Genomic DNA, 25,687 nt, shown 5'->3' with positions numbered 1-25,687 from the left:
AGCATCAGATACACATGAGACTTCCCCTGACTTCTTTACTCAGTGGGTAGAGAATTCACCTGCAATGCAGAAGACACAAGAGACACAAGTTCGATTCCTGGGTTGGGAAGATCCCCTGGAGGAGGGCATGGCAACCCACTCCAGTATTCTTGCCTGGAAAATCCCATGGACAGAGACACCTGGCGGGCTACAGCCCATGGGGTCGCAAAGAGTCAGACACGACTGAGCAACTGACCATACTAGCACACAGCACAGGAAAAGTTTGGGAAAAGACAGGGGCTAGAGACACAATGATAGTTTAAGAACACATACTGTTTTGTTTATTTGTTTATGATTTGAAAATCTTGATAGTTCAAAGAGAGGACCCTGTAGAAAAATCTAAGATGCAAATTGAGTTAAATACACACAGACACACAGACACACACACACACACACACTTTAGAGAAAGAGATCCACCAACCTGCTAAATATAATGACAAAACCAAAAGGCTGATTGCTGACAGAAAATAATCAAATTGGTCACCAGTGTTTCACAAAAGAGTAATTCCCACGCTTTTAAACCACAGGTTGGCAGGAAAGGATTTCTGTGATTTCTGCCTCTCAGAGGTCTCTCGAACAGCTTTTGTGATATATTGTTTTTATATAAATTCTGCAGTGACTTTTCCCTGGTGTTATTACTTGTTTGGGTTTTTCTCTGCCTGCCACAGGCTTATTTATGTTATCTTGATTTAGATCTTTTCTTTCCCCCTTTCTTTCTTTGCTGAGGCTGGGTTTCACAGCACAGTCTGCTGAATGGTGTACAGAAAAGATGCAGGTCTGTCAGGCATGTGTGTGTGTGTGTGTGTGTGTGCGTGCACGCGCAGAGTCTAAATTCTCACCAGGGGCTGTGAACATCTCCTGTATCTTATGTCATTCCTTAAGGTTTCCAAATGAGTGGGGCAGAGGTGTTGAAGTCATCCCCCTAGGTACCAGAGGATGGAGTCAGTCATTGCCTGAACCCAAGTGAGAACTGGAGAAGAATTCAGGAAGTTCATATCAGGTCTCCCAAAAAAACAATTATGCCTCAGATTTGACATTTTATTTTTGGCCACAATGGAGTTCAGATATATTTTGTGCTATTATAGCTGACTATTTATCACTTCAATGGAAAACATGCTGATTTACTTAATAGTCATTGCTTATAATGTAAAGATTTGCAAATTACAAGTTGTCTGGGGGTTCAGGAGTGTTCCTTTCTACCTTGTTTTTCTCATGCTCTCCTATCTATGTCCCAGTCCCATCCCCATGTCCCCCTCCAGCCCTTTATATCATCTCCCCTTATCCTGGGGGGATGCATTCCAAGATTCCCCATGGATGCCTGGAGCTGCAAATGGTACCAAACTCTATTCAGATTATATTTTTCCTATATTTATATACACATGATACAGTTTAATTTATAAGTTAGCCACAATTAACAACAGTTAATAATAAAACAGAATAATGATAGCAATATACTACAATAAAAGTTATCTGAATGTAGTCTCACTCTCTCTCAAATACCCTGTACAAATTCAATGACTTTTCTATCTTAACTGAGCATGTATCATGCGCTGCGGCCGTAACTTTTGTCATTCTAAGTGTGACAATAAAACTAGCATGAATGCCTTTTCTTCGTCACAATTTCACGAACAGAAGATTCATTCTTACCATAGATCTTAGTAATCTCGGCATTCGAGTTTTTTTTTTTTTCTTTCCTTATTAAACTGAAACTTTTACCTTTTCACTTAAAGAAGGCACTTCATAGCTTTGTTGTATCCGAATTGCCAGCATCACTCCTCTGGTGCTTCAGGGCCTTTATTAGTAAATAAATGTGACCTGGACTCCAGCCCTGTGATACTGCGATAGTGCATCTGATAACTGAAACTGCTAACAATGGCTGACGGATGGATGCGCTGGACAGAGGGACGATTCACATCCAGGGGGAGATGGAGAATGGGGGCACGAGACCTCATCAGGCTACTCAGATCAGCAGGCAACTTAAATTCATGAACTGTTTATTTCTGGAATGTTCCATTGAACATTTCAGACTGCAGCTGACCGCAAGTAACTGAAACCAAAGAAAGTGGAACTGCAGATAAGGGCAAACTACTAGTCAAAGCAATGGTTTTTCCACTAGTCATGTACGGATGTGACAGTTGGACCATAAAGAAGGCTGAGCATCCAAGAATTAATGCTTTCAAACTGTGGTGCTAGAGAAGATTCTTGAGAGTCCCTCGGACTTCAAGGAGATCAAACCAGTCAATCCTAAAGGAAATCAACCCTGAATATTCACTGGAAGGACTGATGCTGAAGCTTCGAAACTTGGCCACCTGATGCGAAGAGCTGACTCTTTGGAAAAGACTCTGATGCTGGGAAATACTGAGGACAGGAGGAGAAAGGGGCAACAGAGGATGAGATGACTGGACGGCATCACTGACTCAATGGACATGAGTTTGAGTAAACTCCAGGAGATGGTGAAAGACAGGGAAGCCTGGTATGCTGCAGTCCATGGGGTTGCAAAGAGTGGGACACAACTTAGTCACTGAACAACAACTATACAAGTTGGGTAGAGTGGATGGTCCAGAAAGGATACAACCTAGCCTGTCCATGAAGAAGGGGAGACAGTCTTCTCATCTCAGCTCAAACCCTGCTAGACAATTGATTCACAACACTACATTTCATCCTAGGAAGGGCCCTTAAAGACCATCTAGTTGAACCTCCTGGGCAGTTCATTAAAACAGTCACATTGAGAGTGTGGACTTCCAAGTGGCCCTAGTGGTAAAGAATCCACCTGCCAACGCTGGAGACACAAGTCTGAAGCCTGGGTCAGGAAGATCTCCTGGAAAAGGAAATGGCAACCCACTTCAGTATTCTTGCTTGGAGAATCCCATGGACAGAGGAGCCTGGCAGGCTATAGTCTATGGGGTCTCACAGGGTTGGACATGACTCAGTGACTAAATAACAGCATGGAGAGCCTACATTGGTGGGCGGCACCCCTGCAGACAGCCTGGCTCACCCCTGAAGAGCTCTATCAGAATGTTCCATCCCATAAAAGGCAGAAATGGGTCCCCTGGTGCACAGTCATCGTGTAAGCCTCACGTGGAATGGACACAAAAAAGAAGAACTAACTGAGACACGTTATGTAGGACATGCCCCTGTCTTTGGGTTCACTCCCCACTGGCACAACTAAACACGCTTGATAGGAATATGTTATTAATATTTGTGCCTTAACTCAGCCGAAGCTGGGAGGTGGGCAGGAGTGGGGTCTGACCTGCTCACCACGCTGGCCTTGGTCTGATTGTATTAGTGCCCCACGAGCCGTGTCTGTCCCCAGGGGGCACGGTGCAGGCACGTGACATTTCATGGTGGTCTTCCCACTGAAGCTGGTTTTGAGCATGAATTAGGGGAAGGGGCCGACAGGGTAATGAGGTAAAACGGAGGAGATGGAGGAGAGGAAAGCGTGTTGCTTTGACCCCTCAAGAAAGCATGTCTTGAGCAAAAGCAATCACTTTGAAAGCAATTGACAGAAAGCTGGCTTAATCCTCGTTCTGAAAATACTTACAGCTGCCCTGGGTTTTTTAATTAATACAGTGGGCTCCCTAACAAAGGGGAGAGGGGCTGGAGCGCATTAACAGATCTATTTACCCAAGCTGAGGAAAGCGCTTTGGTGGAAATACCCAGGCTGCCCTGGGTGGGGGTTTTGGGGGCTGAATCTGCCTCTGCGCTCCCTTCCGTGGGTGTGTCAAGGCCCTAGGGTAGTCCTGTGGGGCACCCAGAGGGAAGGCAGGCAGTCCACCATTTGGGTAAGCCCTGCCTCCTTCTCCATCCATCTAAGCCATGCCTTCCTTATATAATGCATTCACTCATTCCACGGGTATTTACTGAGCAGCTACCACACCCAGAGGAACTATATTTATATCATAGGCTTGAGCAAGGTGCTGAGGATTTAAGAAGATATTAAAACAAACACAATACTCATCTTCAGAAAACTCAGGTCTCGAGGTGCAGTCAGGGTGGATATCCTGGATGGCCACTCTAGGTTTTTGGCCAGAGTCCCTGGGAATTGGGTCTATTCTGGCCGGTAGGTGCCACTGATACCCCAGTTCTTAAAAAGTTGGAATATTATCCTGAAAACGTGAATTGAATGATCACATAAGTAAACGCGAGATGTACAACAGTTTTTAGGAAAAAGGGACTTCAACTATGGGTCCACATGCCAAGCCCCCCTCACCCCACCCCACTCCATACTGTGCTCTGCGATGCCCTCTGTTGATGGTTCCCACTGATGCTCACATGCTCGCAAGCCCTGCAACCCCTCACCCCTCTTCCTAGACTCTGGTCCGCCTCTCTGCATCAGTGGCTCCTCTGTCTCACTCACTCGCCTGTTTGTTCGTGAGTTCATTCATTCACTCATTCATTCATTCACTTATTCATTCACTCATTCACTCGCTCTGCCAATGAGCAGTTGCCAGAGGCTGGGCACTGAGCCCTGCACTGGGCCCATGCCTCCTGGACGCTTCCAGGGACGAGACCCAGCTCTCCTCCTCATTGTCCCGTGGCAGGATCTTTCTCTTCTGGTTAGTGAATCCCATGTCAGAGCTATTCCATCTGACAAAATCTCTCCTCATCTGAAACTCCCTGTCTCCTCATATCTTCATCAGCCCATTTCCACATGTCTAAGCATTTTAATGGCATATGGTTCCAGGGGGGAAATCTCCAAATGAGAGAAAATTAGCAACTGTGCTTACTGGACTAAAGAAAACGACTAGAGGGGAAGTTTTCTTTTAAAAATACCCACAAGAAGCAGCAGCCCAAGGAGATGTGACTGTGATAAAATGATGATTTTTTGTTAGGGGGTGGGGTGGGGGTGGGTGAATTATCAACTGCATTCTCTCCCCTGGAATGCGTCACAGTCATTAATTTGTTTAATTTATTTTTTGCCTCTTCCCTAGTGAAGCAGTCCAATTCACTGTCGGCCTACCCATCAGAACAAATTACACTTCGGAAATATCCAAGTGCTTCAATTTTCCATTAAATATAATAAGAAATCACAATGCCCTGTTTTGGCCTGATGACTTCTCGCCAAGGATCTACAAGTACTTGTTTTTACAGTTGCTGCCAGGCAATTCTAGTCATCATCCTGGGTGACAAACAGGCATGGAAATAGGCCCACGACCACCAGGCTCCATATTAACTTGTACCCATGTGGGTGTCTCTTGGGTGGTGCATTTAATCAACTTCAGGTGTATATGATCTGATTCTGCAATGCAATTATGAAGTCTTCATAGCAGGGGCCACCTTCTCTGCTTCTTTGGTGTCTCCCCACTGTGCCTTAGTTAACTCTATCCTGGTCCAGACAATGGTTGCTGACAACTGATGAATTCACAGAGCTAAGCCCCCGAAGGATTTTGATGCTTTCAAACTGTGGTGCTAGAGAAGACTCTTGAGAGACCCTTAGACAGCAAGGAGATCAAACCAGCCAATCATGAAGGAAATCAACACTGAATATTCACTACAGGACTGATGCTGAAGCTGAAGTTCCAATACTCTGGCCACCTGATGTGAAGAGCTGACTCATTGGAAAAGACCCTGATGCTGGGAAAGATTGAAGGCAGGAGGAGAAGGGGACGACAGAGGATGAGATGGTTGGATGGCATCACCAACTCAATGGACATGAGTCTGAGCAAACACCAGGAGATGGTGAAGGACAGGGAAGCCGGGTGTGCTGCAGTCCATGGGGTCGCAAAGGGTGGGACATCACTAAGCAACTGAACAACAACAAGCCCTAAGAAGAGCTGCCCAGTGTCCCACGGAAGCTGGTCTTCCACCTTCCAGCCTCTGGGACTGATCTCACAGCTTCGATGCTCATTTCTGTCCTCCTTCCGACTCTCCTGCTTCTTCCTTATCATTAGCCACTGCTCAGATCATGGAGTCTGCTCACTACTGTAGATCAATCTATCCTAAAGAACATCATTCATTAACGATTACGTTTCATTTTCAGAATGTTATCTTACTTGAGCAGACTGGAAATGGAAATGTCCAGGGGTTACACATATAGGATATATGGCTCTTTCAAGTTAGAGATTAATTGTCAGGTATTAATTCTGAATTTCTTTATTGCAAAAGCTTGTCAAATGTTGCCAGGGGAAGGTGCAAGCTCAAAGCTACCTTACCTGGTGTTCAGCGCATCCGAGAATAGAGCCGCCGGCACTGACAGCTCAGCGCTTTCTGAGTCTGAGAAAGAGCACAGGTGACAAAGAAAGGCTGGATGGACCGTGGCAGTCTGGCGAGCTTTCAGATGACAGAAGTTTCTGAGGAGCAGGGAGCAGATTGGCTCTGTTGTGGAGCTGAGTCACGGCTGACTTCTGCCTGGACAGGACAAAATCTGAGGCTAAGCCTTGACGTCTTCCTACACAGGTAGCTGGGGGTGACCTGGAGCACCAGGTTGCAATCAACAGATCTAGACGTCAGAAGACCTGGGTTTGCTGCCAGCTTGACTTCTTTGCGCTCATGCTCAGTCATGTCTGACTCTTAGGAACCCCATGGACTGTATCCCGCCAGGCTCCTCCATCCATGGAATTTTCCAGGCAAGAATACTGCACTGGGTTGCCATTTCTTCCTGCAGGGGATCTTTCCAATCCAGGGATCAAACCTGCATCTCTCAGGTCTCCTGCATTGGCAGGTGGGCTCTTTACCACTAGCATCACCTGGGGAGTCAGCTTCACTATTCACTAGCAAATCAATCGCAAGGAACTTCTGTTTCTTCCTCTGTACAATGGGCAGGGTGTCACCTATCTTGAGAACTGTCTTGTCACTCAGTACTAAGATTGTTTAATTGTATGCTGCTTCTGTTTACAGAGCACAATGCAGAACAGGGGTCCGCTATTGTCTCTTAAGCCTTACAGCTTCTTATAATCTTAAGTTGAAGTTTTAGGTTTGTTGGACAATCTCTAAGGACTGCTGGCAGAGGTAAATGACATGATGTATGTAGAGCACATTGCCTGGTACTGAAATGTGAATTCACCCCTTCCAGTAGTGGCATTTTAGAATTTTTAAGGAAAAAAAAAAAAATAAGAGGACATCTGGGAGTGTGAATATGAACGTTGTCTGATCATGACCATTTATCAGGGGCTTCCCAAGTGGCACCAGAGGTAAAGAATCTGCCTGCCAATGCAGGAATCATAAGAGACACAGGTTCAATCCCTGGGTTGAGAAGATCCCCTGGAGGAGGGCATGGTTACGCATGCCAGTATTCTTGCCTAGAGAATCCCATGGACAGAGGAGCCTGATGGGCCACAGTCCATAGGGTTGCAAAGAGCCGACACAACTGAGGTGACTTAGCACACATGCACAACCATTCGTCAGGCACAAAGACAGAATGTTGGAATGTGTGATGTCCCCAGAGGAGCCCAGATCTTAAGTGAAGTTGACATGGGCTGGTGTTCCATGTCCTTCTGACACTGCACAAGCTGTTCCATTTGAGCCCAACTCTCTTTTACCTTCTCTGTCTCTGCTGCCCCTTCTTTCTCCTCTGTATGCCCCTTGGTTCAGAGGGAGCCCAGATACCTAGTCAAACAGTATCCTGGCATGTCTGTGAGGCTGTTGCTAGATGGATTCCTTTTTAAATCAGTAGACTGAGGAAAGCAGATTGCTCTTCCTAATATGGGTGGGCCTCACCCAATCAGTTGAAGGCTGACTAGATCAGCAAAAACGCTGATCCTCCCATGAGTAAGAGGAGACTCCTGTTGTCTGACTGCTTGAATGGAAGATCCATTTTTCTTGTGCCTTTGGACTCAGACTAAAACACGGGCTCATCCTAGGTTTCATTCTGCTGGAATTTGGATTAGAACTTAATACATTAGCAGTTCTTCCTGGCTCTCTAGCTTAGAGACAGCAGGCTGTGGGATTTCCTAGCCTCCATAAACATAGGAACCTATTTTTTCTTAACTAATCTCTTTTTCTTTCTATATACCCTATTGGTTCTTTTCTTTTTTTTTTTTCCCCTGGATAATTCTGACTAATACACACCTAAGGTTGGTTTTTACTGGATCTTCTTAGCCTTTTTTCTCCTTGCTCCACGAGCTGTGCTTAGAAAATCTCACCCACTCCCATTGTTTCAATTCCCACTCTTATGTGTAAATATCCCAAATCATTGTCTTTAGTCCACATTGCTCCCTCCAAGCTTCAAGCTCCAATATCATATATTCAACTGCCAACTTGAAAGCCCTCCCCAGACACCTCCAATTTCACTCATATTCAGTGAGTCCACATGAGATGATGGTACTTGCTACATAGACCTGCTTCCTTTCAACTGGTCCCTATTTTGGATGATGCCCCACCTTCCATTCTGTTAATCAACCTTGGGGACACGCATCTGACACTCCCTAAATGCAAGCGGTGCTCAAGAACATCAGACTTGACCTCTTGATTCCTCTCATATCTAGCCCCGCCCACCCATCCCCTGGTGTACATCAGCCCTGTTTCAACTCATTCTTCCTCATTCCTTCTAATGTTTACTGTACATGTTTATATAAGTCTGCCTTTCAATGCTACATTCTGTCCTTCTGGACAGGAATCCTGATTGATCCATTTTTAAAAATCCTGCAGTTCCCAGCAAAGTACTTGGCAAATATCAGATATTTAATAAACGGGCTGTTGTCTAAATGAATGAATGAATGAATGAATGAATGACCTCCCTTGCAAGTCCACTGGGAGTTGGGAAGAAAGCAGAGTATCAGATAAGACCTCAGCAGAGCCCAGGAGACCCAAGAGGAGTAAAAGAAGTTAACTCATTTGCCAGAAATAAATAAAAAGCAAATCTTCCGTGAATAAATGTGAAATGAGGAAAACAAATACAAGCAGTCATTTAAAGAGCAGGGCAGCTAATATCCTAACTACCCCCTGTGGGACAGGACATGCTCTCCTATAAGAGGTTTCGTTTTGTCTGTTTGTTATTGTTTTTGTTTCCCTTTTTCAGAAATGGAGTCTAGGACACTGAGACAAACCCAGTCTTTCTAAAGAGGCCCTGGGGCACATTTAGAGCTCTCCCAACACACAGTGCCTGGGATCTTAAGACTGATTCAAAGGACCAGCACCAAGCAAAACTCCTGGAGCTCAATAAATCAAATTCATCAAGATTGATTGGATTTGAATTGTGGTTCCAGGCAGCCGCTAACAGTCCATCAGCCTGGGATACCCAGAAAAATGCAGATGGGAAGCTGACATTTGAGCTAAAAACTCAGACAACATCGACCCTACTGGTGAATAACTCTGAAGGCCCCTTTCCTGTCACCTTCTCATCAGTGTATTTTCCCCAACTACTTAGAAAAATCTAGGTAAGTTAAAAAGTAGGCTTTTATAGCCTGATAAACTGATAGGACGGCAAATAATGGAGAAGAGAGGAAGTTGTGTAGGAGAAATCTAGTCTCCCAACACTTAGTTTTCTGAAATAAATGAATGGCTAGTTTTCTCCCTTTGCCATCCTTCACCAAACACACATACACACATACACATGATCCTTGAGAGTTTGGAAGCACTGCTGCTTGCAAATGGGCCCATTAAAAGCAGATAAATCAATGGGAAACACATAAAAAAGCCTCATTTATCATAAGACGTGCTGGACAAGGTTTTGAGTTTTACGCACATTTATTCTAGAAATGTTTATCTGTGCAACATTTCTGAACAAAATACTTTGTGATGAACCATTCTCTTTCCTCGAATCTATATGGAAAGCAATTAAATTCAAACCCCAAAGACAAAACATGATGAACACAGCAGCTACACTATCGATCTGTCATTTCATCACTGCCCACCCTTCCTCTTGGATAACATCTTCTCCACAGGCTCAAAGGTAGACCCCCCTCCTGCTCTTACCAAACGTGTTTCTCATGTCTTTAACCAAGTCAAACTCTCCAACTGTTCTCCAAAGACTACAGGTGATGTGATGCTGGCAAGGTGCCTGAAGGTGGTGGGAAATACTGTCCTTGCAAAGAATGAATGATCTTAGTCCTGCTGGCATGTGACTCTAATTGATTTACATGAGTACTAGCTCTTGGTCTGAACCTGTTCATGGTGGGAGAGGTGTGGATATGACTGTTTGACAAGGGATGAGATGTAGGAAAAATGAGGAATGCATTCAACTGTGTCTATACTATAGTCAAAGTTCCCTCCATGCCAGCCCTGTGCCTCACACATTTTTTTTTTTAATTCTTAGCCCCAGGTGGTAGGCAACTGCAGGGCTCAGCAGGGTGTTCAACATGGTGCTCTGTAATGACCTAGAGGGGTGGGATGGGAAGGTTGGAGGGAGGTCCAAAAGGGAAGGGACAGTGGCTCAGATGGTAAGGAATTCACCTGCAGTGTGGGAGACTGGGGTTCAATCCCTGGTTCAGGAAGATTCTTTGGGGGAGGGCATGGCAACCCACTCTAGCACTCATGCCTGGGAAATCCTATGAACAGAGGAGCCTGGAAAGGTACCATCCATAGGGTCACAAAGAGTCGGACATGACTGTAGCAACTTAAGTACGCACACATGGCTGATTCACTTCATTGTACAGCAGAAATCAACACAACATTATAAAACAATTATACTCCAAAAAAGACAATTAAAAAGAGAGAGAACAGAACCTCACCTTAGCAAAGAGATTGGCCCAGTAGTTTCCGAAAAAATATTCAATGAACAACACTTTTGAATGTAACTAAATATGTACATATAAAACAATTGATCTCAGTTCGGCTGATACTTATCCAGGTATGATCATGGTTGGGAATGAAAGCTACACAGTCTCTTTGGTGATGAACAGCATTACTGATGACAGTCAGCATGTTCAGATTAACCACCAGTGTCTACAAACATAAGACTGGGGTGCATGTATTCCCTTCTCCCAAATAGACACCCTTCAACCCTCAATGAATGGATCGTCCAGTTTGATAGACTCTGTTAGGAATCAGTCTAGTCTGTACTTTATTGCAAGTTGGGTAGGCTGTCCTAGAAAGCCCCTCCCTGCAAGAAGAGAAGTATGAACATAAGATCAGGAGTTTTCTAAGGAGCACTTAGATAGTTCCACTTCAGCATTTCTACACCAGTGCCCGGCGGGGAGACACCCAGCAACTCTGCCCCTGAGGGCATGCCAACAGCTTGTGTTATAAACTCCTGCAAATAGGGATTTATTAAAACAGAATCAAGTGACAGCCTTTGGACTAACGCAGCACAGACGCAGACCTGAGCTTCTGTGGAGACTGTTGACTTTTATCAAGGTCAACACTGAGATTTATTGACCCAAAAGGTAAATATTGATGGAGGCTCAGAAGGTCAATATTTGCCCCAAGGAAAAATAAATCTTCTCAGTGACCCCCAAACTGAAATCTGGATTCAGCAGACTCCATTCCAAAATGAATTTGCTGTGACATGAAGATGTCATTTCATTAGTCAAGGACATTGGAAAGCAATATTAATACTGGACACTTCATGTTCAGAGTGTTAGTCGCTCAGTCGTGTTCAACTCTTTGTGACTCCATGGACTATAGCCCACCAGGCTCCTCTGTCCATGGAATTCTCCAGGCAAGAATACTGGAGTGGGCTGCTTTTCTCTTCTCCAGGGGGTCTTCCTGACCCAGGAATCGAACCTGGGTCTCCTGCATAGCAGGCAGGTTTTATACCATCTGAGCCACCAGGGAAGCCACTCATGTTCAAAGCACTTCCCAAACACTCACTAAAGAGGACCACCCTCTGCCAGATGCACCTGGCTGTTGCTCTCCAAACTCAACAGATGGGTCATTAGAGCCAGGAAAAGGTTAAATCACTTTACCTAGGGCATAGAGAGAGCAGCACATGAATGAGAAGACGGAGAAGAGGGTGGGTTGGGAACTCTGGGGAGACTAGCAAAGATGTAAAGGATGGTGTCTTAATTTAAAGTTCCTGGTAGAATCTTAAGTCCATCTGATTAAATTCCTTCAATTTAGTTAATTTCTTTCCCACTGTTGACAAATCTACTTGGGCTGGTCAACTGTATTGCTTATTTACAGGGAGGCATTTGGGTGTTTACATATCATAAGTTCTATCATTTCTATCTTTTGACCACTGGTACTTAGGACGAGGCACCTACACTGGTAACTGGGAGGGAAGAGTCATTTTTCTGTTTGCACAACAGTTAGCACCAGATTCACATACTCAGGAATGCCTTGGCTTTCCCAGTGGGGGCCTGGGATGCTGGTGCTAAGAAATATCACAAAATATTAACACACAAGTAACGGGCATTTGAATTCATAGAATCAATTTTCTTTTGCATTGTCTCAAATTTGAATTTTAAATATTACAAAGTTTTGATTATCTTTGCTAAAGGAGAGAAGGGAGACATGGATAATCCAAAATATCAGCTAATTCCACAATCTTATTTATTTCTGACTTTGGAACATATTATTGCCCTATGTATCATGTTGGCCTTGTTAAGTTTTTTGTTTCTTTTTTGTTTTTTTGGATATTTAACATTGGGAAATAATGAACAATTCCAAAGCACCAAGAAATGACAGCCAGAGAAGTGAAAGATCCTGACTTGCTCTGTCTAATCCACAGACAGGTCCTTGAGTTGATGGGGCTCCACTTCTAGAATTCTGAAGTTTCAAAGTTATTCCAATTGACTTTAAATCTGTTGGAAGGAAGGTGGGGCTCTTCACAGCACACCCATGATGTTTGATTGGAAAGAAAACAATTTGACTTGAATAGATATATGTGGTTAGCTGATGTCAGGTCTGAAAAAAAAAAAATTCAGGAGTCTTATCAGCAGTTCAGGTCCATCCTTGTTTGATTCTGCCATGGGGTTCTGGAACGGCCTGGGGAAGAGAAATCAATATGATTTGAAAGGGGTTCCCAGGTGGTGCTAGTGGTAAGAAACCTGCATGCCAGTGGTTAGAAGCCTGCATGCCAATGCAGGAGACACAAGAGACATGGGGTTTGATTCCTGGGTCAGGAAGATCCCCTGGAGGAGGGCATGGCAACTCATTCCAGTATATTCTTGCCTGGGGAATCCCTCCCCCAGGACAGAGGATCCTGGCAGGCTATAGTCCATGGGGTTGCAAAGAACTGGACACATCTAGTGACTTAGCACGCACTCCCTGTTACAGAAGGGTAATTTGACTGACAATATGGTGCAGACAAATGAAAGTGTTTACAGGATTTAATATTTAATAAGGTAAAATGAAAAAGCAGGCAGGAGATGAAAAGATCTGTAGCGAGTCAGAATTCCTGCCGATTGTCAGAGCAGCCGCGTCTCCTGGGGGTCTGGGTAAGCAAGGCACTGTTGTGCAGAAATTGTTATCTCGGGTGTATCGATTGTGTGTGCTCTAGTCAAGCTGTCAGCTTCTCTCTCCTGTCTTTATTTTATTTTTTATTTTCAACATTACGGTATCCTCCTAAACCCTCCTGTAATGCTTGGCCTTCAACGCTTGGCCACAGGGTCAAGTGCTCAGCAGAGGAGCCGGGCTAGGCTAGGACCTACCCACTCCATCTGTGAGTGGCGGCCCTTTGGCCTTCCTCGCCCAGGTGCCTGTGAACTTGGAGTCCAGCTGCCTGCCACAGACCCTTCCCCTCATAGACTTGGATGAGATGCCAATGGGTTTGCTATCACAAACAACGCATCCCTGCTTTGCGTTATGTTGGTGTTGTTTAGTTGCTCAGTCATGTCCTACTCTTTGCAAACCCATGGACTGAAGTCCATTAGGTTCCTCCGTCCATGGGATTTTTCAGGCAAGATTACTGGAGTGGGTTGCCATGCCCTCCTTCAGGGGATCTTCCCGATCCTGGGCTCGAACTCATGTCTCCTGCGTTGGCAGACGGATTCTTTACCACTGCACCACCAGGGGAGCCCTTCCTTTAATGTTACTTCATCTGGAAACATCTCAGCTTGCCCATTTGGAAATGGGAATCATGCCTGTCTGGAAGGTTAAATGAGATGATAAACCTAAAAGGCTCAGTAGACTTTCCTCCTGCACAGAGCTGTCCTTCGTGAGTGGCAGCTGCTGCTAGATCATTGTCTCCCCCAGAAATCTGTGGATAAATTAAGGGAGGGTTTGGGTTCCAGAATGCCCCACCTTGAACCCAGCATCCTAGAATTCTTGAGCTGGAAAGGCCCTTGTGTGATTATGTCATTCATCCACCTGCCTGTCTTAATGTCACCTGGACAGCTGACATTCTCTCTACTATTAAAAGACCATTAGGAAAGGTTCTGAGACATTCTCTGACCTGAAGCCTGGTGTTCACACAACCTCAAAGCAGCCTGAATAGTTCAAATACCTCTCAACCTGTTACAGAGAAGGAGGAGGTGACTGAGGACGAGATGGTTGGATGGCATCATTGACTCATCAGACGTGAGTTTGAGCAAACTCTGGGAATTGGTGAAGGACAGGGAAGCCTGGCGTGTTGCAGTCCATGAGGTCATAAAGAGTTGGACATGACTGAGCGACTGAATAAAAACCTGTTACAGGGAGGAGGGAGGGCATGGGGAGGGGCCTGGAGCCCCGCTTTTAGCCCTTCCTCTGGCGTTTGTAAAATTATTCCAGCTTCATCAGCTGCTCCTCAGCAATTTTCTTTGCCCAGTGCTCTTTCAATGACTCCCACAGAAACACCAAAGAACACCACAAGCCCAACCTTCTCCCCCAGCCTCAGAGAGCGTGAGAGCTCTCTGCTACCAGGTCAAGGTCAAGACTGCTCTGTGTTAACCAGGCCAAAGTCCTCACAGGGAATCACTTCCCACTGCGCAAAGCTGCTCCTTGGCCTCCTCCAAAGTTTCACCTCAGGAGCCATCTCGTAACTCTAATAATAACAATGGTTTAAAAACTGCCTTCACTATGCCCTTTTCTACATCTGAAAACCTTTCACACCCCACTTGACCTTCACAGAAACCCATCATCATAGAGATGGGGAAGCCGGTGTCAAGAAAAGCCCAGAGATTCAGCCAGGGTCATATAATTGGAATGAAGTGTCCACGGCAACAGGAGTCTTCTGAGGCCAAGTCCTGTGCTGTTTGTATTAAACAGCAAGTGAAAAACGACTGCTTTTCAGCTAAGGGCGATTTCTTCCCCAGTCCTTCTCCAGGGGTATTTGGCAAAGTCTGGGGCCATTTTGCCTGTCACCACTGGGGAATGGGTGGGTGTTATTGGCCTCTAGGGAGCAGAGGTGGAGATGCTGAAGACATCCTATAATACATAGGGCAACCCAACACCACAGAGAGTCCAGCCCCACGTATCAACAGCTCTGAGGTTGAGAAACCCCGCCCTCCACTTACCATAAGGGGCAAGTAACAGAATCGAGTGACCTGTCAGTTCAGGCCCCCCTTTCCTGAGTATGCTGTTGGGCCCACCTGCTTTCCCCAGAGACAACTTCGTGGATGTTGGCAAAGGAAGCTGGGATACTTGGAGGAAACGTAATGGCTAAATGCAGAGTTGTTAGATTCTGCAAAGCCACTGGTAAAGTTATTTTCATTTTGCTTTTTAAATTAGTTTGGGAGTTGGTGTTCTTCTTTACATAATTACAAGCTGACAAACATGCTTCTGTATTTTTTTTTAATTAACAGATATTTGTATTCAAGTTCTCCAAATTACACACCGCAGCTTGCACATTACAGGACAGCTGCTGCGCTCCAGATGTGGGCCATAACCGGAACATGGTAATGGCGAAATGCAAAAGAAAGAAGGGAAAAGGAAGAAAAAGTTAATGTATCTGGATGGAGAAGAGCAATTTGAGTCAATGTGTTTGGGATTTTTTTTATGGAGATGAATACCTTAGATTCGCCCACATTTTCAGCTCGGTTTGAACATTTGGGATGAAGCCGTCTGGGTCATTCATTGCTGCCATCAAAGGCTCACCAGTGCCTTGTAAAAGCAGATTACAGATGAAATGGGGCACGTATAAATGCTAACAGTGAGCTGGAGAAACTATCCAAATTGCTCCTGTTTACAAGCACCTTATTAAATACGCTAAGCTCTTCCTAAAGAAAGCGGCTCTGAGATAAGTAAGCTGTCATATATATTTGTTTAGCCCATTTATAAGACTGCACCACTTTTGCTCACATGATTCCAGGAGCAGGCTCTCAGGAGCCCATGGATCAGGAATTGTACACAACAGAACTTTGCAACATAAAAATGGCAGGGGTACGAGATGGGAGTTTCCAGCTGCAGTCTGCCAGCAGGCTTGCTATGTGACCTTAGGAAGGGGACTGAACCTCTCTGGGATGCAGTTCTCTTATTTGTAAAAAACAGTGGGCGTGGCTTAATGATCTCTAAGGTCCCTTCAGCTCTAACAGGATGTGATTAGATGTGTTTTTGAGCATCATATCAGACACAGAAACACCCTACCACATCCTTGGAACAGGTCTCTGATGGGGGGGGGAGGGGTGACTTGGAGCAGAAGTGTCTGAGAACCTGCTCTGCAACCACTCACTGGAGGACAGGCTCAGAGCACGGTACACTTCTGCTCGGACGGAAGAGGGCACTCAGGTGCCAAGGAAGCCACTTAACTGTGAAAACCACGTTAGGGGTAGAAGTGCCAGTGGACGTTAGCGTGGTCAAGGGGGACTCGCTTTATTCACTTAGTCAATAAACAGTTGCTGAATGCTTCCTATGGGCACAGGGGAAGGAGAGGAAAGACAGATTTTCTAGCTTTAGAACCACCAGTCTTCCAGGGAGAGAGGGTTATTACTACAGGGGAAAACATACTGGCCATTCAGTGTGGTGTGGCAAGTCCTAAGATGAGGGCAATTCACAGAAAAGAGGGAAAGAAAGCTCCTGAGGAGGTGATATCCATGCAGAGCCTGTAAGAAGGGGTGGGTGTGAACCAGGGCAGAGGCGGTCAGAGCCTCCTGTTAGGGTTGTGGAGCCGTGGGCTGGGTGATGATGGAGCTTGGTGTGTCCAAGGTCATGCATGCAACCCCACATTAGGATATAGGAAATGTCCTCCCCATAGGCAGATTCTGGGCTTCCCTGGTGGCTCAGATGGTAAAGAATCTGCCTGCAATGCAGGAGACCCGGGTTTGATCCCTGGGTTGGGAAGATCCCCTGGAGAAGGGAATGGCTACACACTCCAGTATTCTTGCCTGGAGAATCCCATGGACAGGGGACCCTGGTGGGCTACAGTCCATGGGGTCAAAAAGAGTTGGACATGACTGGCAACTAAGCACTAGCACACAGACAGATTCTACCCAAGTGAATCGAGGGAAGAGTGAGTAGCCGTGAAAGAGCCTCCAGTGAACCCTGGTGGTGGCCTTGACACTCTTCACACCATTGATGGCGCAAGAATATTTTGAGTAACTCAGAGATGATGTGCCATCCTGGAACATAGCTTGTGTGGGTCTTGTCTAAGCTGGAGATGGGTTCTTTCCAGGATTCTCTTGGTGAGTGGAGGAAAGAGGCACCAGGAGAGCTTTTCCATGTTTTTTTAATCTTCTGCCTTCTCCCTACTATTGACTCCCTGGGAACAGCAAAGTGCTGGGGTCCTAGTACACGTTTTTTTTTTTTTTTAGGTCTACAGTTTTGTTTTTTTGGCTGTGCTTGGTCTTAGTTGTGGCATGCAGGATCTTTAGGTGCAGCATAAGAATGATTAGCTGCAGCATGTGGGGTCTAGTTCTCTGACCACTGAACCCAGGCCCCTGGCCTTGGGAGCTCAGAGTCTTAGCCACTGGGCCACCAGGTAAGTCCCAAGAAAATGGTTTTGAAGGGTTGTATTTCATTTCAGCAAAACCAAAAAGGGGAATCAGTTTTGTTAATATGTTAATGTGCTTAATTAATGTAAGACTCTACCTGAGTTCAGACAACACTATACAAAAGAAAATCTGGCTGAAACTAGCCTTCTTTTCCCCAAGTCACAGAACAGCCAAACTGCTCAGGGTTGACCCTGTCACCTAGAGGTGACCTAGTGAACTGCGACCTTCCCTACACTCGCCCTCTTCCCCTTAGGGATATTATGCCACCTAGAGGTGACCTAGGGAACTGCGACCTTCCCTACACTCACCCTCTCCCCCCTTAGGGATATTATGCCACCTAGAGGTGACCTAGGGAACTGCGACCTTCCCTACACTCACCCTCTTCCCCTTAGGGATGTTATGCGTTTGAAAAATTCTCCTTTCTGTTTTTCACTCTTCAGAACTCAGTTCATTCTACTTCAGGCACACCACTTTCCATGTTTGTACGCATTTCTCTTTGGATCCTTTAATTTTTTTTTTTAATTTGAATTTTCTAGTAAATTCCATGCTTTTCTTTTCTTCCCTTTCTTCTAGTCTTTCACAATCTCCTTATTAAAAATCATTCTAATTACAGTTGGCCCTGGAGCAACATGGGTTTGAACTGTGCTGGTCCACTTATACAAGGATTTTTTTCATTAAATAGTACTACAGTATTGTGCTATCATGGCTGGCTGAGCCCACAGATACAGAACCTGGGATACAGAAGGGAATCAGAAGGATACAGAAGGGATACAGAAGGCCACCTGCAGAGGTACAGATGGATTTTCGACTGCATAGGGATGGGTGCTTCTAGCCCTGGCACTGATCCAGGGTCACTGGTATTATCCATAGATGAGTATAAATCTAAGTAATACAGCTGTATCAATTAAATAGAAATCCATAACTTTAGAGCTAAATTAGACAAAAAGAAACCTGTACCATGAAACTTTCAAACTGTGACAACCTTCCAGGGTCCAGAAGAGCCATGGTTTGCATCAATATATTGTCCTCTAAAGAAATCTGATTTTTATTAAATACCAAATTACAGAATAGTTTTGATTTTACCTTTTTAAGCTTTAATTATTGAATTGCTAATGAGTTTATTGACACAATGACATGGGTGTTTTCCATTATATGTAAAATTGTAAACATGTAGTGTTTCAGTGGAGGAAATGGCAACCTGCTCCAGTATTCTTGCCTAGGAAATCCTGTGGACAGAGGAGCCTTTGGATTACAGTCCATGGGGTCACAAAGAGTTGGACACGTCTTAAGGACTAAACCACCACCACCACATAGTATTTCAACCATGTTCCAAGTTAAACAAAATTCTGTGGATGGGCTAAGGCAGGGGTCCCCAACCTCCAGGATTTAATGCCTGATGATCTTCAGTGGAGCTGATGTAATAACAATAGAAATAAAGTGCACAATAAATGTAATGAGATTTAATCATCCCCAAACCATCCCTGCCTCACCCCAGCCTGTGAAAAAATTGTCTTCCATGAAACCAGTCCCTGTTGCCAAAAAGTGTGGGGACCGCTGGGCCAAGGAATCCAGTTTAATTTAGAACACTGTTTCTATGAAGAGGGCGTTTGTTGATCTCCCTAAGAGCTCACACCTAAGGAAGTGAAAGGGCACAGCAACCCACTATAGTATTCTTGCTTGGAGAATCCCTTGGACAGAGAAGCCTAGTGGGCTACAGTCCATGGGGTCACAAAGAATCAGACGTGACTGAGCACACACATGACGGATCACAAAGGCTAGCTATTGCTGTTATGATAAAGTATTGCTATTAAGAAAGTCAAGGGGCTTCCTAGGTGATGCTAGTGGTAAAGAACCTGCCTGCCAATGCAGGAGACATGAGACATGGGTTCGATCTCTGGATTAGGAAGATCCCCTGGAGGAAGGCATGGCAACCCACTCCAGTATTCTTGCCTGGAGAATCCCACGGACAGAGGAGCCTGGAGAGTTACAGTCCATGGGGTCATCAAGAGTCAGACATGACTGAAGAGACTTAGCACGCACGCAAGGAAGTGAAGAAACACTTTCACATTAGTATCTGATGAGTATCTAGCAGACATCTGTCCACACAGCAGTGGAGGGACAGACAGACACTGAGGTGGGGCTGTGGCCTCTAGCTTGGATCCCAGCCTCCAGCACCTCCCTTACTTGCAGTGACTGCAAAAGGGCTCGGGTAGTTTTAAGAGCTAAAATATTAAACAAATAGTGATTTTCAGTTTTCCTTTAATCTATTGTTTATCCCCTCAACACAACAGTTTTCATCGTCCTAGGTATCTCTTTATCATCTTCCTCAAAGAAGCAGATTCTTATTTAGGTGGGTTTTGATTATTTATGAGCAGAATGTATTATCCACAGTTCTGGTGACACAAACTCTAGAAACAGAACTGAATAAACACCATGAAAAGCGAAATGATCTGGAGGTTAAATCATTAGTAAAATACCATCAAGGTCCATCTCTGATTCTTGAATGACTAGGGGATGCAGAGGCAATTCCGAGTGCCCAGTTTTCCCAGCTCTGACCTGAGAATAATGATCTCTACTGAAAAGACTGCAATCATTACCAACTGTTTAAAAATTTTCAAGAGATAACAGCTGGATGTGAACATGAGATAGAAAGCCACTGGAAGCTGGACAGGCTTTTAATGTTCTGTTCTGGGTGCTGCCTCCTTATCCTGTCATCTGACCTTCAGCATGTCATTGACATTCTTTCCTTTTTGCACCCATAGAAATAGGACCACATTACCTTAACTCAGCAAGCCTAAGAAGGGGAGTTACTGTAGAAAGAGCTCTGAAAGGAACCATGGAGGTGAAAAAAAATCACTGTGATTCTTTGCTTGGAGATCAACCTAAAGTGTTAGAATGGAAAGCACTCATCATAAATCAACGTCTAATTTAAATTAGCAAAGAACACCTAGGCAGGGCTTCTGTATCTTTCCTGTGGTCCATTCTGTAAGGCCTACAGATAAAGAGGCAGGGGAATCTTGTTATTCATTTCAAATCACTGCAATGATTCATTTGCAGTGATTTTCCTAACACACAGGTTCTGTGGGACTTGGGCCCAGTCCACTGTACAGACAAGATGACCAGCAATGGAATCTGACGAGGTAAGAGCAGTATCTGAAAATTCAATCAGTCTAAGACAGACAGTTTCATGGCAGAGAATTTATATGGCCCTTCTCTGATTTATGATGATAAACCCACTGCTGCAAGTGACACTAAAGCTCATCTGGTTTCTCTTATTTGGAAAGTTGAGAATACCGGATGAGTTAGAGGGGATGACACCTCAGTGCCTGTTTTACTGGTAAATATCACAGGGTATAATCACCATGTACACATTTCTTAGACCTGGTGATTGCACAGGAAAGGCCTGGGAGAGAGAGCGCAGGGTTATGCAGATATATTCCCTCACACAGGCTTCCCTGGTGGCTCAGGGCTAAAGAATCCACCTGCATTGCAGGAGATGTGGCTTCCTTCCCTGGGTCAGGAAAATCCCCTGGAGACAGGAATGGCAACCCACTCCAGTATTCTTGCCTGGGAAATTCCATGGACAGAGGAGCCTGGTGGGCTACAGTCCATGGGGCCACAAAGAGTCGGACGTGACTTAGTGACTGAACACCTACATTCCTTCACATGCTGTGTCTCCTGAAAGAAGAGTGAAAATCACACTAGATCTGCCTGGGGTGGATGTGTTCTTCCTCTCAGCTGCTCAACAGGAGTAACCCTACATTGGGAGAAATTCAGTATCCGTGAGGCTTAGTAGCAAAGAGTCTCTTTCCCCCACCAGGTAGAAGTTGCAAAAATCCAGATCCTGTTCTCCCAGCTTCCCTTGCAGCTAGAGTACAGGCCTAGCACCTGCTAACATGACCCACTTCCCAGACTCAGCCTGAGAATTAGTGATGCTGAGAGGAGGTTAAGCGGAGCATCTCTTCCAACAGGACTGGCAGCTGTGGCCAGATGGATATGGGGGTCTACATATTTGCTGGCATCAGCCAGAGTTCTGACGATGGTTTGGGGTATCATGTAGACTACCTCACCCAGGTGGCGCTAGTGGTAAAAAAAACCTGCCTGCCAATGCAGGAGACCTAAGAGACACAAGTTCCATCCCTGAGCCAGGAAGATCCCCTGGAGGAGGGCAGGGCAACTCACTGCAGTATTCTTGCCTGGAAAATCCCACAGACAGTGGAGCCTGGTGGGCTACAGTTCATGGGGTTGCAAAGAGTTAATCACAACTGAAGCAACTTAGTACACAAGCATGCAGACCACCTCAGAGCCTGGTCATTAGCTCTCCTGCAGTTTGTGATCTGCCCAATATTCTATTCTATTTATACCAGCCAGAAGGCTGGTGTCGATTTCCACTAAGGCCCCACATGCATGAAGGGGTGCCACATGTGTGCACACACACACACCATACACACCTTCTTTTCCTTCCCTAGTCGTCTTCTCTTGCCTTGGAAAACGTTAGGTACAGCTAGCTGAAACAACCATACAGGAGTGGGGGAAAAAGCCCTATGTTCATTTCCCCCATCATCCACATGAAAAGTGACACAGAAGAAGGAACAATATTCTGCTCTGATTGAGTCGATGGCCTTAAATCTACCCTCTCTTTCACTCAAGTGGGACGCTGGCCAAAGTCAATGGGAATTAGATTTGTATAACGAAGGGCAGAGCTGAACCCATAGAGACTGGAGGACAATTTAGCACACAACTTATTTCATGCCAACTCTAAATTTTGAAAAAAGAAGAGGCAGAAATTGAGTCCTGAGGCCAATCTGCATGTGTATGTTAGTCATGGGCTTCTGAATCCCAGGCCAGAGGTCTGCTGGCATGAAAATCAGTTCATTTTATGGTGGGGGAGTCCTCTTAGGACCTCTGCATCGCACAATTGGCTGCCCCATCTGCATCACCAAGTTCAAACTGACCCACCCAATGTTGAGACCACCTCAAGTGCCCCAACTCAGTCAGTGGCAGAACTGGCTATGGCACACACTCCCGGTGTAGAGGCCAGGGGCCCATAGGAACCAACAGAACAAGGCTGTGATGGAGCAAGGTCAGCTGCTGCTGTGAGACAAAGAGCCCCAGTGGCAGCTGGAACCAGTGCTCCAACCTTAGGTCTGAACCCAGTTCTGCTACAATTCATCAGGGTGACCAAGACCAAGACCTTGTACCTCTCAAATCTCAATCCACTTACCAAAACTGAGTTATCTAGACTCATACAGTGTAGCAGAAATGGCCTGAGTTTAGGAAGCACATAGCTCAAACACGGGCTTTATGACCTGGGCAAGTAACTCAACAATGCTTCCATTTTGACATCTGGAAAACAAGGTTAATGCCTTTTATGGAGTTTGGAAGAATTAAGAGAAATGACTGTTATAGAGTATGTATTGATAACATACCATCCAGCAAAAAGGGATTCAATAAACCTTAGTGTCTATTGCTCATTGATTCTTTCAACAAATATTTATTGATGCGGCACACATGCCAGGTACATGCTAAGTGCTGGGGACCCGGTGATTCATGAATCAGATCATGTTCTGACCCAATGTTTTCTCTCCTTACGAGAAGAGGCAGGTTCATGTTCTGTGATTCAGGGTACAGGAGCAGGATTCATGATCCCTTCCATTGCCCTGTGAGTTCCTGGAGGGCAGAGACCAGCTCTGACTCTGCTTCCAGTCTTCATACAGTCAGTGCTCAGTCAATGTTTGGGGGCAGAGTTAAGTTAGACCCAATGTAAAATGCTGCAGGTGCCCATTTCACAACTAAGATGTTCAGTGCTTCCTGAGACTCACTCACCTCTTCACATTTCAAGTCTTTGCTCATCATCATCTATCTTTCTCATTCTGTCATCTCTGGACTGTTGGCAAATAATTTCAGTGGTCCAGTGGTTAAGACTCCACACTTCCAACACAGGGGGCATGGGTTTGATCCCTGGTAGGGGAACTAAGATCCCCCATGCTACATGGCGTGGCCAAAAAAAACATAAAATTTATTTCTTTAACTGGATTTCAAGAATGTGAAATATGCTGGAGGTCACCTTAGTTGAACCTCTCTCCCATGACAATCTCTTTTATGACACCACTTCTTACACATTATTCTCCAGTTTCCCCATAGAGATGGCTGTTGACAGCAGACTGGCTGCCTAACAAGGCCACCTGCTTCTTTTTGCAGAAGCTTTCTTTCTTGCCAAGTTCTTTCTCCGATTTTCTGTAATTTCATTAAAGGAATATCTGCTGACCTCCTACTGTGTGCCGGACACCATATTTGAAAGGAAAGACACAGGAACAAGTAGCCAGAACCCCCACTCTCCAAGGGCTGGCAGGACCGCTGGGGACTTGTCCCTTTGGGTTATGTCCTCTCAGCCACATGGGAGAGGCACACTTTTGTTTCTGGGGACAATTATTTTGTTCTTCTAAGTCAGTGTTGCTTAAAATATGGCCGCTGGAATGAGAACCACCTGGAATGTTTGTTTGATTGTAATTTCCCGGGCTCCTCCTGGGATTAATGAATCGGAATCTCTACGAATCTAGGGATTGGATTCACTGGAATCCGAAATTTAAACAAGCACCCCAGGTGATTTTGATGCACGAGAAAGCTGAAGAAAGCCTGGAAGTCTTGCCTGTCTTGCCTCAGTAATGCACAAAGTCCTCCACCCTTCCTCGGGTGACATCATCTCCAGGCTCATGCCCACCCTGGCCCTCTCAGCCTTCTGCGGACGCCCTGGTTTGTAAGAGGCTAAGATGTGACTCTCAGGGCGGAGCGCACTCCTCCCAGGTGAGGTCACATCAGCAGAGGGTGGGACGGTGGGACTTCCACGGTCCTGCATGCTAGTGTCCCTGACACAACTACAGCCCTTTCTACTGAGGAAGTGGAAAAGTCCATTCTTTGTAACCATGTCACACTGTTACCTCATACTGAGATTTCAATAAACAAACCTTTTCAATTAAGACTCTGGAATTAAGACGAAGGAAGATCTGTTTATCAAATTTGTGAATAATGCAACATCACAAAGGAGAGACAGATCATGAAATTAAAATGTCAATTATTTTTTTCTTCAAGGAGATGTTAGCATGAATTGCTCCGAGCAAGCCCAAGGTGGCTGCTAGTGACCACAGATGAATTTCCTGGTGTTTGCATGCATGCTAAGTTGCTTCAGTCATGTCCGACTCTTGTGACCCCGTGGACTGGAGCCCGCCAGGCTCTTCTGTCCATGGGATTCTCCAGGCAAGAATACTGGAGTGGGTAGCCATTCCCTTCTCCAGGGGATCCTCCCAACCCAAGGATCAAACTCGTGTCTCTTACATCTCTTGCATAGGCAGACGGGTTCTTTACCACTAGCGCCACCTGGGAAGCCCTCCTAAGTGCTTATGAACCAACAAATTTACAATGGTTACAAAGAATGGACTTCATAAACTCATGTCAATACAGATGTCATAGATTTGTTGCATAGATTAAGACATCTCTATGAAACCCACGTGTTTGTTCTTCCTAGGATCTACTGCCATCTACTCCTCTACTCTAAAAAAATGATACTTTCCCAGACTCTCATATTTTCCATTATTTCTTGACTATTGTTCACCCAGAATGGTTCCAGGATCTTATCCTCAAATTGTTTCAAAATCCTGGGAAGTTAATTTTGTTGCTTCCCTTGTGGCTCAGCTGGTAAAGAATCTGCCTGCAATGCGGGAGACCTGAGTTCAATCCCTGGGTTGGGAAGAGTCCCTGAAGAAGGAAAAGGCTACCCACTCCAGTATTCTGGCCTGGAGAATTCCATGGACTGTATAGTCCATGGGGTCTCAAAGAGTCGGACATGACTGAGGGACTTTCACTTTCACTTTTAGGTCATATTTGTTTAAATGTCTAGTCATCATCATTATCACCATCATCATGATAGCTAACATTTATTGAATCTTTTAACATGTCAGACTCAGACACTGAGTGTGTTATTTGCA

The 25,687-nt window shown here is 45.2% G+C and overlaps 1 protein-coding gene across 1 annotated transcript in view; it reads right to left on the bottom strand.

Annotated features, from left to right (window-relative positions):
* Positions 1-25,687, bottom strand: part of KIRREL3 (kirre like nephrin family adhesion molecule 3) — a 595,138-nt gene that overhangs the window by 539,420 nt on the left and 30,031 nt on the right. The gene's annotated exons all lie outside the window — the stretch shown is intronic.

Source organism: Dama dama, chromosome 2, assembly GCF_033118175.1.
Source record: "Dama dama isolate Ldn47 chromosome 2, ASM3311817v1, whole genome shotgun sequence".
NCBI classification, from domain to species: domain Eukaryota; kingdom Metazoa; phylum Chordata; class Mammalia; order Artiodactyla; family Cervidae; genus Dama; species Dama dama.
Note: the sequence above shows the minus strand (reverse complement) of the source record. Positions and strands in the feature narration are given on the sequence as shown.